This window comes from Vanessa atalanta, chromosome 17 (genome assembly GCF_905147765.1).
Source record: "Vanessa atalanta chromosome 17, ilVanAtal1.2, whole genome shotgun sequence".
Taxonomy (NCBI): Eukaryota; Metazoa; Arthropoda; class Insecta; order Lepidoptera; family Nymphalidae; genus Vanessa; species Vanessa atalanta.
This window is the reverse complement of record NC_061887.1, coordinates 8375035-8391875: the sequence shown is the minus strand read 5'-3', so window position 1 is coordinate 8391875 and position 16841 is coordinate 8375035. Positions and strand designations below refer to the sequence as shown.

Here is a 16841-nt window from a genome sequence, read left to right as displayed (position 1 = left end):
TGGCAGATAACAAATGGTATGAATAGCACTTTATCTAATGCTATTATCGATAAACAAGTATCATTAAATAGTAACGTTCGTAGTTTATTTGTGTTAAATGAAAGAAATGTTTCTTTAAAGATTATAATGATAACGTTACTGAATCAAAAAAAATATATAATCATTAGGTAAAAATATAACCACAAGTAGGTATTAGAACCAGAGATGAAAACCATAATAGAATACAAAAAATATTGTCAATAGGTAACAAAAAAATGCTTTAAAGTTATTGCTTAATTATGTATCAAGTGAATGGACACCTTTAGGCAAGCGCGCTTAAACTTAGGCTGTATCATCACTTTTCATCAGGTGTGATAACAGTGAAGCGCTAGCTTATATATTTAAAAAAATGTATCGATCAATTAGAAACGATATTATCTGTATTCGAAAACTACTAGTAAATTTTACTTGTACTTCAAAGCTTGTTTATTAACGAAGTTGTTAAAAAATAATTAACCAACTTATTTTATAGTAATCAAACTTATATTAATACATTAGAACTATCTATCCGTACTTATTAAGAATGAGTAAAAATCTACATATTATTATATTTGAATATAAATATTTGTCATACAACCGCGACACAAATTCCTTTGCCATAAAAAATCATAATTTATGACCATCTCAAATACTTGTCAGTAACATTGCATGAATAAAATATAAAAAAATATATCTTAATATAGGATAATGTTAATTTGACAAATCGTTTATATTATGTTCGCAAATGTAATGGCAAGACAAGTCGGGGAACCGGATTCTGCATACAGCCATATTCAACAGACAAGCTGTTGTGCTGACCGTCCACTAACAAATATTCAAAGTAAAAATCGAAACGCGTTCTCTTTTCAAATATTAGCGCAATTAGGTATGTTCTGTTAATCGGGGATACCGCGTGAATGTTTTCATACAAGGTTAATTATATATGATTTTGTTCTTGCTATATATAAAAATTTTCTTATAATTATTATTAGATTAGATTAGAAATGTACTTTTTTCATATTAAACTGTTTTTGACGATAACGAATCTCGACTTTTAGATCATTTTTAATGTACATCGTCGGTGAGGCTCAGGCTTGGCACGGTTCGAACATTATTATACAAAATATTTTTTGTATAATAATATTCAAAATATTTTTTATTCTATTATCATTGTGACCATGTAATTATGTATTTTCGGAAAATACTTATACAAAGTCATGACATTACGTCTTGCTTTCGCCTATACTAATCCCTTTATTTCCTCTATCTCAGTAATTTAAATTTATATTGACTTAACGTAAATCCCAATGTATGTTAATTTATAACGAGCACAGTAAGTAAGTAATAAGGTGTCGACGTCCAGGTTTCCGCTGGACCGTAAGCCTTAGCCGTGCCTAATGTCTGATTATGATAGCAATCACTCGAGGCGTTCGCCTGCATTTAAAGTATGAAATTGATTAAGTATTGCTATGCCAGTACCCGCGACTAGAACCCGCCTCGGGCGCCACTTGAACTTTCTACACGTCTGGTGATTCGTGTGCTTTAATATGAAAATACAAACGAAGCGTAGATTATAATTAATTGAGTTATTGTTTATTACTTTGAGAGTAAAAAAATATAATAACTTCGATTGTACAAAAAATTTTTGCTACTGAATACAACTACCTACTATTTACCTATAGTGAACTATTATTATCTTAATGCGTTTACTTTATGCGAACTTTTTACAAGACTAACATGTGATTAGAGATGGCTATGATAATGTTGCCTTATGGCACACTAGACAGCTAAATGCAATATGATGTCAATTAACGGTAATGGTTAGGCAAGAGAGAAACATTACAACGTGTCAGTGCATCGAGTGATGACACGATGGCTTCAATCCCTTCGCATTTGTTAAAGTTTTTTCGTTGCACGCCGCGGGGGGCGCTGCGGGCGGGCTCGAAACCGATACGCTGGCTTTGTGCACAAACGATTGCTATTCCCTGCATGGAATGGGTTATTGACGTTACTGCGCACTTATTGCCGGGCATCTTATCGATACAACGAACGCCTTGTCATGTCTTTATTCGATTCAATAGTTTTAAATGTTTATTGAAGTGTTTATAAATTGATGATTTTATAGCTTGATAATAATATGAGTAATTTATTCAAATATGGAATACGATTTATCGAGTTCATCAAATAATTCGTTTATTATACCTGTTCACTACTGCAATATATGTATTATATATAACAGAAGTAAATAAAATATCCTTTCAAATTATTTCAGCATTATACATTGATTTGAAAGATATTAAATATTGAAACGATTCATACAAACCTTGTTACGGACCTTATTAAGATTTAATCACGGTATTGTAAAAAAACGTTAATTTCTTGTACTACGCCGTTATCTGTTCGCCTGACAGTCCACGAGCAACCGCCTGCTCGATCAGCAGCACTCTATTAAAATCACACTTGATTAGATCTCGGCGCGGTTTAATTGAACACTCCACCCGCGGTATGCGCGCCTGGTACACTCGGTGCTCCGGCCGCCAACCGCCGAGCGAGGGCGTTCTGTTCTCTTACAAAACCGTTTTTCTTTTTGCTCTCAGTCCGTCCGATTCCTTTTTGAATTCTTTCTTTTGTCTCTTTTGTTGAAGTTTTCATATCCTTCTGTTTTCCGGGTGGATTAATTTTAATTTCGATTCAAAGACTTTTTCATTATTTTCTTTTTGCAAAGCTTTTGTGTTGTTTATTAAGTTTCTCTTGACATTGAAATGTTTTAGTCGGTGGGAGGTATACAAGCGCAATAGATGGAATATTTATCCGAGGGGTCGCGGGATCACGCCGCCGCCCACTGGCAATTTGCCGTCTGCCCGCGGCGCGCCGCATTGAATACTCGACTCCAAGACGTGTTCTCCAACTAAACGCTATGCTAATGTAATGGGGCTCCATTTAATCACAGCCCACGGGTAACTTCAAATTTTCAATGAGACGTTCGTGCTAGCGTTATTACTACACAGCGTTCCAAAAGTGTCTTCAATGAAATGGACGATTAATTTATAATTTTAGTTCAAATTAAGTTGTATTTATTATTTATTGTCTGTTCTATCAACACTAATTAATAGGATGATTACTACAGCTATATTTAGTGTTCAAGTTTGTTAGTTGTTATTATTATTGTCGTCTATTTGTTGTCATTATTAATAATAACCGATTTAACTTAAAATTTTGATGTATAAGTATTATAGACGACCTTGTATATTCGTCTGGTTATTTCAGATTTTGTATGGATGTCCATAGTCTAAAAGCAGTATTCTAATTATTTATATAAATATTTTTTAAATGTAGATCAACAATAAGAATATCTGTGTCCGAAACATGATACTACTATAAATATTTATTAAAAAACTGAAAAGGAATTACCTTTTATATATTTTTGTAAATTTTATTTACAGATTACGCTAAATTTATCGTAACAATATTTAAGTTATCGTGTTGGTATTTTTTATCGGTAAATATTTAAAATACATATTTGAAAATTGTATTTGACCTCGTTAATATTGTATACCTACATTTTGTCCATCATTAAATAAACAATACGTAACCAAAAATTCTGTATCCTTAGTGGAATCCATGAGTCAAGATAATAAATCGTTTTTGTTTTTTCCCCAAAATACTTACCTGGTCAAATAACAATAAAACTTCTGAGAAGGTATTTCGTAAACTCTTGCCTATTTCTCGTTATTCGTTATTAGTGATTCAACATTTTCAGTTTTAAAACGCTTTAATTTAATTAAAATTATGCAAATCGATTTAGATTAGTTACATGTTTCCGAATGTTATTTGTCAAAAGCAATTTATCGTTTGGATATTCGAGTTGGTCAATCACGACCGTGCGGTACATTTCGCTTGACATCCATCAGTCGAATCTTGTTTATGTCGATCCATTTATGCAATGTCTCGACTCGCATGTTTAACACTCAATTCACGTCTGTTTCACAAGCAGGTTTGTCTTTTCGCTCCACGGAACCGGTATCCGACGAGCATGTGTGGAGTAGGTAGCCGTCTCGTAAATCACTGTTCGCGGTAATGCGTAGATAAGAGTTCTCTCATTTGTTTCCCTATCTCTAACTTTCTCAGGCGCATTAGCAGCCTGACGACCCTGACATAACGCATTCAAGCGACTCGTTGAATCTTATAAGTTTCGGCAGTGGCACTTTGTTCTCACCACAAAAGGCAATCATTATCTTTGCTTGAATAAAGCTGTAAGGGACGTCGTAAATAACTGCTTTTGTAATGATTTTGTATCACTGTACTCATTTGACATTTAAGTGTTATACAAATTTAAATGTAGAACATTAAACTCTAAATGTAATTACCGTTTTGTTTGAAACATATATTTTAGACATTGTGTATATATAATTATTATATTTTTGAGATGATGTTTTTTAATAAACGTATAATTAATATATTTGTAGCTCACCAACAACTAAATTAGTTAAGTTAACAATTGGAGTTTGATTTCAATCTGATTATTATAATTTAGATTCCAGCGGATTCACAATGAAATTATTCAAGCAATAAAGATTACTAATAGTTTCAATAGAAGCGACATTGCCCCAGGCCGCACGCCATCTCGCTTGATTAAGGCCAATTACAGCGTTCACGGGATTACCGTCGCCATTCTCGAACAACCCTTCCATTTAAAGCGAAGCCCTGTTTCATTACCATACGAATTGTCGTCTTTACCAAAATTTAAATATTAAATGTTTTACGAATTTTACGTATTATTCTTGTCGATGACGTTAATATTTATGCACACCTAAAACATCTTTATTGGTATTGTCAATTTTCTACTACACGACCTAAAATTAAATTTCAGGGTAAACGAAATTTTAAATTCATTTTTCAAAACTACGATTAATTTATATCACTAATGGTTATGAAGTAATGCTACAAATGTTTCGTGTGTAATATAAGTAGTACGTACAAGTACCTATCTGAGTCCATTTGAAAACCTGCACAGCGAGGGCTTAGGGCTCGATCGGACCGATAATACGCCCACTTATCGCATACAATGCGGATATAAATCGACTACGACCCGATCATTTCGAGACCGATATAGAAACTAAAAACATTTGTGAAGAATAATACATAGAACAAATAAACCCGTTGCTTCTCCAAACAAATAGAAAATATTGTATTGTTCAAACGACTGTGACACTAACACGAGCTCTAAAAGAAAGTTTTAACTTCAAATGTGTGTTGTAATTTGTGATTCGTTTTAGAACTTTGTGTCGTGACTTTAACCCGTCAACACTTTTTTCCGTGTAGCGTATTAAACTTTCACATTGATTTATTTAAATATGAAAACTAGAAATAAAAAAAAATAGACATGCTGATATAATTAATCTATAAAACCGGTTGTTAAACTTTTAATAAACTTACATTTACATCATTCTGAATCCAAACACCTATTCTTAACATTGGCATACTAGACGTGCCTTCGTAATAAAATATGCTTAAAGTGACTTTGACTTGAACAAAAATATTTTCCATTCCATAAGAAGTCTGGCTGCTCAATCGGTAATATGCATTCCTCGATCATATAGAAAATAATCAATCGAACGTTTCGATCAGAGGGACCAGGGAAGCATGAGTACGTAGGAGCGAGACGGTGAGAAGGTCGGTAGAACCAGTTTGGCGGGACGCCGCAAGGTGCCGGCGGCCAGGTTAAGTTCAGTGTATTAGCATCATCGCCCGCCCTTTCATGTCTGCTTATCTTCGGTCTAGGCGATTTAAATGAGCCTATTCAATTGTACAACGTGAGCCTCAGGCGTGTTTGGTACATGTTGACTTGAAACGCGACGTACTCATTAGTACTTTGGTTCACGGTACTGAGCAAACTAGTTTATGTTGTAAATTAAACATCATTTAATTATTATTTCTTCCATTACTTTGTTTTAATTACTTAGTAGATAAACGAAAGGCGCGAGGTATTAGTTATTATTTCTATTTTATTTTATACTGTATTTAAATAAACAACGAATCGAATACAAGAGTTGATAATTAAAATAAGAAATTGATTTGACAGCCGTGGCCTGTGACATGTCGCAAGTGACGCAACACACAAACGGCACTTCACATATCGCTTAACAAGATAATAACGGTTCTCCGAGACATAAAACTGACTGTGTACTCTTATTGATTGAAGCCACCGGCGACGAATTGCGCCGGCAACGTTTCCATCTATTATTTTGCCATCGAATTGTAATATTCAAACAGTTCGTCACATCTATAATTTATATTATTTACCTCGAATCTTAAACCAATATATTTTATGAATGTCTTAGGTAAGTTTTATAATTATATTATTAGAAGAAAATTAAAATCACATCTTACATATAAAAATCATCTTCCATGATTACATAATACGAACATACAAATTAAGCCACACTAATATTTGAACAATGAATTTAAAAAATATATAAAATTACGAACGCATAGTTTAAGGAAATCAAATATTTAATCAGTTATGTTACTTTGTAATTTAATTAATACGTTGACCTCAAGAGAGAGGTCAAGATAATCATATTTTATCTTATTCATATTATTTATACTTTGCCTACTAGCGTTCACACATAAACTAGCAATGTAAGATAAAATAGGTAATATTACTTACGACTTACGTTAGTATTTCGAGAAATGCTTAACTTATCAAATTACATGAATTTGTGGTAGATTACCTATAAATAGTTTTTAAGCTATTTCTAAATAAAATTATCATTAATTCAGGACTTATTTTAATTCAAGTTTTCTTTATCTAACAAATTATACATCTTGATATTTAATGACATATTTAAGGTTTCGAGTACATTGGCCATAATTCTTTTTTTACAATTATAGAGATAAAATTGCACTTGTATGTGTTTGTTATAATATAATATTTGGTACGTTCGATAAATTCATAATAATATATAATAATAATAATAAGTTATTGGCGAGAAAACCAAATGTTATAAAAAGAAGCTCATTTATATATTAGGTTACTAAATAAGTATGCCTATCATTAATTATATATAAATATTAACTATGAAGTCCATTTGCATATGGGCTTGGCACTTTACAATGAGTGAAACTTATATTTGATTAAAATGTAAGAGTTATATTACTTAATTATTTACTAAAAAGATAGTGCTTAATTTCGCACCTTCCTTTGTATATATGAGAGGTCTGACTGATTATTATTAATCTTATATTCGTTTTCTTAATTTTTATCAAGTGTTTTCGTCCTATTTTTATATGTCTTTGTTTTAAGTTCACTAGAACAGATATGTATATGTGTTAAGATAAATGTGATGAGCGGAAAACACTCAAATGTAATGCATAAATCAACGATTTCGTCCAGTCAAGTTTCAATATGTTCAGTAAATAATGACAAATAAAGATGATGATCTTATACGGGTTTATGATGAGAAAATGCTTAATAAGCATAAATATTCACCTTATTACATTTTTTAAGTTTATGATGATAAATATATTATTGGTGTCGCCTGCGCCTTCGCTGGCTTTTTAGGAGTTTGTAGGTCGTCAGATGCTGTGATAAAAAAGTAGTTTACGTCTTTCCTCGGGGAGCTTTTTTAATATGGAGTTCGGTCCAGTGCTTGGCCGTGAAAGAACAACAGACAAAGTTGCCTTAGCATTTATAATACTAGTATGGATTAGTATTTATGAGTCGTACCTAATATTAGAACATTTGTTATCCTATTTATTTATATTTAATTTTTATGAGATCCGAATGTTATTCTACGTATTTATCATAAAAATAGGGGAAAAAAATGATATAATTCAAACTGTCGATTTTCATGCTTAAAATATTTTAATAAATGTGCGAATTTTTTGTTGTAAATATGTAAGTGATTTCTTATATTATTAGGGACATATTATATCTAGATTTACGTATTTTGTCAATTCATTAATTGTACATTTCACGATACAGAAATAACGTAAGTGATGGATCATTTTATATTAGTTAATGGTAATATCATTAGATATTCAGTTACCTAATCTTAGGAAGTATAAAAGCAATATCTAATCAATTGTTTAATATTCAATCTGGATACACAATGGATGGGTTTAATACGAGCAAAGCTGTTCACTGAACCACATCGCCAAAGGAACGCGTAGGCCTTTGTGTCTGAAATTCCACCGGCATATTCCACTAATATTACGTGCCATCCTTCTTTACCGACACCGCGGCAAAATCTCTACTGAGATTAAATGTTTATTACCACTTAAGTAAATTAAACACAAGACAAAGCGTTCCTTCGATTAATCAAGATTCGTGTGACGTTATTTAACTTATTGTTATCGCTCCATCCGATTTCCCCGATAACAATTGTCACCCGAACGGGAACCGCAAAGTCGGACCTGAAACGATATCCTTTGTTTAATTTACTGGGACAAAATCTGGAAGCGATGGTAGCTACGGTTTCCATAACAACACGCGCATGGTGGTTGGCCCCCCGGCTCCCTCGGTCCTCGGTACCGCGTCCCTCCGGCCCCCCGCGCTTTATCGATCCCAGCGCCCCCTCTCCCCGCGCGCCACTCCAAATCAAATTACACGAGCAGAGCAAGCGGCTGGCGGCTGCCGGCACACTACGCGCCAACCGCGCACCCCTCGCCGACTCAATCAACTTTGTATTGGCGTAATAGTATTTTAATTCTATTGCCGCTTTTGACTGCAGCCCCGTAATAGCTTGTTTGCAAATTAGTTACATGTAACAATGTTGGCAGCGTTCGGAATCTACGTTTGCGCACTCATCGTGCTCCAATGTATGACGAACTAATTACGGCCTCGATTTAAATTAAATGAGTCTACTCGACCAATTACGCCTCATGTATTACACGTGATCAGAAAATGAATACGAGTTGTCGACAACTCGAAAATAGGCACTATTTCATAAGCGTGTATATTTCTAACGTTTGTGGGAAAACTTTTACTCGCAACTGACACAGAAAGTAAACGTCAGAAGTAAATTGTTACATAATTCTCGTTCCAGTCTCTAAATTTGATTTTAGTTTGAGCTTTAAAAATATTATATTTGTTTTCGAGATCAATTTAGTGAATTCGAGCTATCCTAAGCACTGACGGGGCGTATTTTTATCATAAATGGAAAAGACGCGGCAGATTTAAAGCAAATTTTCTCAGAACACGGCTGGCTTTCAACTGCTGCATTATTATACGAGTACATTAAAGTGGAACGTTTAAACTGTAAGGAAGATAATGTCTTACTTGAACAATAGCCACCTATCTTATTATCCGCTTGATTATTCAGTCTTAAACAGAAAAGTTAGTTTTACATCAATTTTATAAATGTATCTCAAGTTATTTATATTTTCAATATATATTTTAAAAAGTCATATTCATATTCTAAATCCGAATATTGAGATATTACTTTGAATTAATCGAAAATATTATGCCAATAACTAAATTATATGTGATTTAATTACTATTGTGTTCGAAATACAATCAAATTTAATCACTCATTCAGGTATTTATTTTGTATTAAAATAATACCGTAATTGATACTCGTGGTATACAATAAGTGCGCGGTGCGACATACGCTATACAAAAGTAACATATTCAGTTATTATTAATTTATAGGGATTGGCAATAAAATCGATTATCGTATCATTCGTATCGTAATACTCGCGAAGGGACGACAGCCGCTCGGGGACATTTTAATGAGGGAATGCCGTGATGCCGATGCCGCCGAGCTACGGGGCATTTGTCTCCCTCCGAATAATGGAAAAACGCCGAATGGATATTTATCAAAACTGCTGGAGCTCCTTGTTGACTCGTTTTATCTGTGATCTCCGCGATTGCTAAACGACAATAAAACGAAGCGATTCACAAAACAAGTTACGATAACAACTGAATCAAAATTTATAAAGAATTATTTATATAAAATACAGTTACCATTATCAAATTCACTTCGTATATATTTTTCTTAATAAATTCGTGTGTTTGTTTTATGGTTTAGGCAAATTTGTCTCTAAATGATCTTTGCGTGCTGCGTGATTACGATGAGAATATTACTGGATGAAAGCCAACAATGCTTAGAGTAGTTTAGACAAATCTACAATCATTAAAATAATAGTATTATTTATTAATTGAGATTTCCGTGACTAATATTATAAATTAATGATACAAATTTCAAAATAACTAACATGAACTACGACTTCTATACTATAAATCTTAACAAACTTAATTTTGTCATGCGAGTAAACTCAAATGTAAGTGACGTTGGATTTTCGCCAAATGTTACTTTGTTTCCAACTTTTCGGGCATAAATTACGATCTAACTGAAACATACTTTTCTCATCTTTATAAATTTTTGAAATTGTATCGTTTCAAGAGTTAATAATTAATTAGCAGCTATCAGTAATACAGCAGGAACACGTGCAGCGACTGCGGAGAATTTGAGATTAGCGAAGCGATACCGAATGACCTCAAAGGGTCGTGACTCGTGGGGCGAAACGGCCCGGTTAGATGCCGGCATGGACCGTCACTATACATGTACATACACATCTAACTATCGTCGCTAATAAACACCTACGAAGCTACGCACGTACAAAGCCACTTCGTGCGGACACAAATTGCTTTTGTTCGAACGTCGAATGTGCTGTGATAGAACTCGCTGCAATTATTTCCTTCTTATTGCGGTTGACGTGTGATGGATTCATAATAGTTGGCTCAGTGGAATAATATTAATCGTTCTATTCGTTCTATTAATCGGTTTTGAATGTACCTAACGGAAATACATTTACGAATATAATTTTTAAATATTTCAACATTTTACTCGATGTCTTTAACAATAAAGTTAATATATCTTGTTAGTCAAACCACAGAATAACTTCAATCAAGCTGACAAACAACATAAATCTATTGAATGTAATCGAGGATTGAATAAACAAGCAATTTACGGTGAAACCCCCACTCAAATGTTTTATGATTAATCTCCCGTCGCTCTGAGCTCCTGAATATCTGATAAAATAACATGCGCTCTTTGTACAGTTGACTATCTAATCTCTTGAAATAGTAAAGTGGCAAGATTGAGAATATATTAAAATAGTGCTTTTATTTTATTTGTGTCTTGGACAAGATAAAAAAAAAAACATATTTTATGTTGGGTTTATTTTATCTGTGCGCCGCCATCGCATCTATTAACTCGATACCAGGCGAACATAAATATAAAGAGAACAATTTGGCTAAATGATGTCGTTTGTAGCGGAGTTTTGATACGCGTGGGTGCACTCGATGTTAATTTAAACTAGTTTATCAAAATGATCTCCGGAGGGCGATCGATACACTAGTAGTGTCTACTGTATTTATTTTATCTTATTACGATTCATCTGCACGTTTCTTAGGTTTTTAAGTATTCTGAACATTTGATATACTGAATGACATCATGTTTACTTAGTTAACATGTTTAGAATTTATTCCATTTGTTTAGTTAGGTTATTGGAAACTAAAACGAGACTCATACAGTATTGCTATAAATTCAGTGTGAGCGAGGGTTTATTTATTCATAAAATATATATTACGGTTAAATTAACTATTTAGGACTGGAATTTTATCTTGAGTAGAAACTTCGAAGTAAAAAATCGGTTAGACTACATAAATTCATCAACTTAACATCAGAGTAATGTAAATTGCGTTTTCTTTGTAGTCTTATTGACCATTAGGTATTTTTTTTATTTGTAATGTTTGGCGAGGGTAATATATATTGTCGTTATTCAATGTCTTAAAAGCTTAGAGTGAAATTAGAGACACATGACTATAACTTCTGAATGAACTCTGCTTATGATGACATGGAAGTGTCATAACGATTACAGATTTTATTATTTTTGTCATGTAAGTTACTTTAGGTAAGATTAAGTCTTATTTAGACTTAAATAGTCTATCTTTTATAATCTTTTGATTACAAAATTCGGAATTTAATCTAGAGACAACTAATGAGTCATTTACGAGGTTTTTACGACATTATTAAACATTCTTTATTGTTCTATTTAGCCTTAAAATGCACAGCAAACAAAACGATACGATATAAACACATCATCCTATTATAAAACCATCACGAATACTTCTTACCAACGGTTTTATTACTTGTTTCCAATTCCGTTTGAAGAGCATCAAATAAACGCATAGTATCAAAAGAAAGATCAAAAGTATTTCAAATAAGAAAGTATAAAGGCACCAAGGGTTGTGTATTTTTACGGAGTTTACAAAATGCTCAGATGCGGATAGGGAAAGGAAATATTGTAATGTAACATGAATATGAAATTCGGTTATTACGTTTTCATAATGGGAATCGTGTTGTAGCAACGAAGTTCCTAAAGTAAATCACGCCGATGCTTAACGAGACATTGTTTTATTTCTTTGATGTTACGAGAATTTTAATTATAACGAAACATTAGCTTTTTGTCGTGTCATCGACCGCGGAGATTTTAAGAAAATGTATTTGTTTTTTCAGTGCCCCGCGTTTCCTTCATTTCAATAACATTTGTCTTGGTGTGGTAGTTAGAAAAATATCTTGAATCCCTTATTATTACACCTCATCATCACATTAGAAGATCTCTCCAAAACTTTCGATGCCTTATAGGTTTTTAGATGAGATTTGATTTTTAGGCATTTTTTTAACACTGAATTATCCTTTGTATCTTTGATTCACATTCTAAAGACGACGCGCCATTCTTTAACTAATCACCAAGTAAAAATATTTATAGGTATTGCGTATGTGTGACGGAAATAATGCAAAATATTAGTAAGTTATTCGATCTTTGCGTAAATAAAGTTTAAAATAAAGGAAGCATTTTATAAAACAATCACTATCACGCAAACGATCTTATTGAACGTATCCGAGCCCACTTACTGAGTGCTATTACATCTTACAACGCACCCTACCTCTTTTTCATCTTATTCGTTTAATATCATCAAAATTACCGATCCGAATTACTTTGCTTAACGTACAGTTTGTATTTACATTACATGTTTTAATTTCCTTTTTCATTAATTTTAGCCGCCCATAGACAAAGGCGCTGTAAGAAATATTAACCATTCCTTACATCAGCTATGCGCCACCAACCTTGGGAACTAAGATGTTATGTCCCTTGTGCCTGTGATTACACTGGCTTACTCACCCTTCTAACCGGAACACAACAATACAGTGTACTGTTATTTGGCGGTAGAATATCTGATGATGGGTACCTACCCAGACGGGCTTGCACAAAGCCCTACCATGTGAAATCTAATTAATTTCCGAGACAGAAAAGCTATTTTCTCTTGACTACATTGATATAAACATATATAATAAAATTATACAGTAATATCGCCTATGTAATGCCACAAACAAGCGATTTTTTTATTCTAACAGAAAATATTTAATGAAAATCTTTTCCATAATAAAAAGTAATTTAGTTTTTTAAAAATGGAATATATATTTTATGATAAACATAGAAAATAATAATTATGCGGCAAACAGCAGTTATAAAGTATGGTGGTTTCACATGAGTATTCAACGTCAGCAAAATACCGTAACTTGTGAGCGAGGGGAAAACAGGGTAGCATAAACATACAGCAGGTGACACTTCATAATAACATGTAATTATTTTTTTACTCCTGACTATGGACAGTTGTTTCAAAGCTTTTTAAACGAATTGACTGCTATTAACTTTCGCTCCTTTGTTGACGATTCGCGTTAAAACTGTAATTAACAAAAACTACTAAAGGACATTAATTATTATTGTCATTTATTAATATCATCATGAATTATATAGTATTAAAATCTCAAATCGTTGCCACAATCGTGTTGAAATAATACGCGACTTTAAAATTTCATTGCATCATAAACTAAAACAAAATAGAAAGACCCAATGTTATACGCTTTATTTATTTTGACAAGGAAACGTTTAAGGCGATACTGTTTTATAACATTATTCAGAGCAAATGCTTCTATTAAACCAGTAACGAAATAATTTTACGAGGAGCTTAAAACGTTTTCAAACAACAAATAGTGTCGTTTTATATGTAAGTTTCAATGAAGCGAGATCAAGGGGTCGCAGAAAGCTGTTCATTGTATTGTAGAATTCGTTTGGGGCGTTAATAATATTCGTCACACGCCTCAATCGACCAAACTGTTACTTTAGTCGTTTTACAGCAGTTTTTTTTTATGTAAGCATGAAACGACAGAAATTAAATTTCATCACATATAACAATATTTAATGAAATCGTTGAAGGAAATGATTATTGTTTTATATTTTGGAATATACAGGTTAATTTTTTTTTAAATAAATCAAATAACATGTTATGTTATTTATTAAATGCTTATCAGACGATATATTACGTAACGTTATTTCTGTAACAGATAAAATAATGATCACACGTCTTGTTCTTGCCCCAAAACTAAGAGGGAGAATAAACGTAAGCACGCACAAAGGAAACATTAATAAATAACGTCAACAAATATACCAGCTGTGGTGGTTATATTAGTTACATATCGAGTAAAGCAACCTTAGTCAACGTGTAAATTTATGCAACAATCTCATCGAAGCAGCTTCGGGATCACGGTGTCGGCGATAACGCGAAATTGACACCAGGACATCAATCACTTTAGAGTGAGTGGGCCGATCGAGTGGAGTGTCGCGTTGCAGTTGTGGTTATCGGCTACAAATTGCTGTCACTCCGATGATTAACTATGCAACACTTGCATAGTAAAAATGCCAAATGTCATCGATTCCTTGCCACATGAAAGTAAATACTTACTAAGCATTTGACTCGACGAACTATCTCACGATCCAATGAAAAAGCGACGTAACAACACAATGCGTATGTACCCGTAACATTATATTTACTGTAGCCGCCATACAATAGCCAACGGTAAATGTAAATACAAGCGAAAGTGTTATTTAAAGGAAAGAATATAAAATAATAATTCGCTTGAAACAGAAATACGTACTTTCAAAAATGAATTACGTTACAAGTATTAGGATTCTGTTCATATTTGAAGCGTTTGCACGGTTTGCGATGTGATACGCGTCTTTTTCATATTAAATTGAAAACTTTCTATGTACCAACTATTTCTGAAGTACGTTATAGCTTTTACGAAGAAAATATACCTTTTGTATGAAGTTTGAATTACTCTTACAATATTTGTTTAATATTCTGAATAATAATGATAATAATTAATGAATGTGTGTTGATTTTAAATCATATCTTAAATAGATACAATGATATTGTGATATTCCACTTGAATAACACGATACTTTATCTTTCGTTTCACGGATAATGCTTTAGTTTCTCTTATTCGGATTCTTCGTATCTCATAACAAAGAGCCGACCACAGTCATCGTAACAAAAGAATATAAGAAATACCTCCCTTGCAATACGAATCGGATCGAGTACGGATGTATCGGAAAAATATTCTTTGCTTCTCAAAAATCTGAGTACATAGTTAAAATTTCTCGTATTTTATCAAAAGGAATGGCAAATATGTAAGCGTATAAATATATTGTTTTGCAATAAAATACGGGAACGTTTAACAGTAACATTAATACACACATACATATGTATTAATTTCAACAGGTTTTATTTTATTCCGCTTTTATTGTACAATAATTTGCATTTCTTATTTATGTCAATAATTATAACCTCCAATATGTTTTGTATAAGTGTAATTTACATAAAGGGCTTATTAAGATGTATGTAAACACAATACCGTTTCACTATCTAATATGTCAAGTTTTATACAAAAGACCCGAACATTTTATTGAGTTAGTTATAATTCTATCATTCGAATAGTTCGTCAACCGAAACAAAAGAGTACTTGCACATCGTTTTTGTTTCGTTGGTAAATACAAAGTTAAATACAAATAAAGAGGTTTTGTGCAAGAAATACTTTATATCGTAAATTATATTATTTTTGTACTAACATTAAGTGGTTAAATATATACGAATAAGAATTAAAAATAGTTACTGTATAAATCTTGACCGCGTATTTGTTTTTTTGTACTGTACTTTTGGTACATTGTGTTTATGTATATAAATAAATTCAAATTATAATAGCACATGTATGTTGTTGTCTAACGGATTACTATTTGTTACTTTTGCTCATTATTAGCATTATGTATGTACGTTTTCCTTCTAAATATAATTATAAATGCACAAACATGAATTATTCAGCAATTTAACTAATAAAGCCGAGTTAGCACAGTGCATAGAACACGTGTAGCTTAACCGAGAATCGCGAATTCACATTCGGACGATCAACACATTTTTAAGATGATACTATATTTCAAAAATGATGGTCTTATAGAAGTCATACATTCAAACATACATACATATATACATACAGTAAAGGGATTGTTACAACTCATGCTCCGGTAATATCGTTTTAACCAATTAAGCGCTTCGTAATTATACGTTTGTTTAAAGAATGTATTATACAAATAAACTTTACGAGTCAGGCGTTTAAACATAACTTTTTATTATCTCACATGTTTCCTTGGACGCACGCACACATAGAAATAAAAAAGTTATTATCGCCGCCTACCGCGCGCTCATGAACTGGCATGTGGTCTCCATTCGAGCCCAATTACTTAAACATTTATAATTATCAATCGAGCGCGTCCCTAGTCCATATAACATAGCGTTATGAATAAATGTGCCTCAATCAGAACGGTGTAACTGCAGTAACATTTTGTTATCCCTTCATGCATAAATGTTTGTGTAATAATTTTGGAAGCCATGTTCCCGCTCAGTCCCCTTTCCCCTT

General features: G+C 32.7%; 1 protein-coding gene across 1 annotated transcript in view; it reads left to right on the top strand.

Annotated features, from left to right (window-relative positions):
* The window catches only part of LOC125070232 (zinc finger protein 608-like), a 91305-nt gene that overhangs the window by 4173 nt on the left and 70291 nt on the right, over positions 1-16841 (top strand). The gene's annotated exons all lie outside the window — the stretch shown is intronic.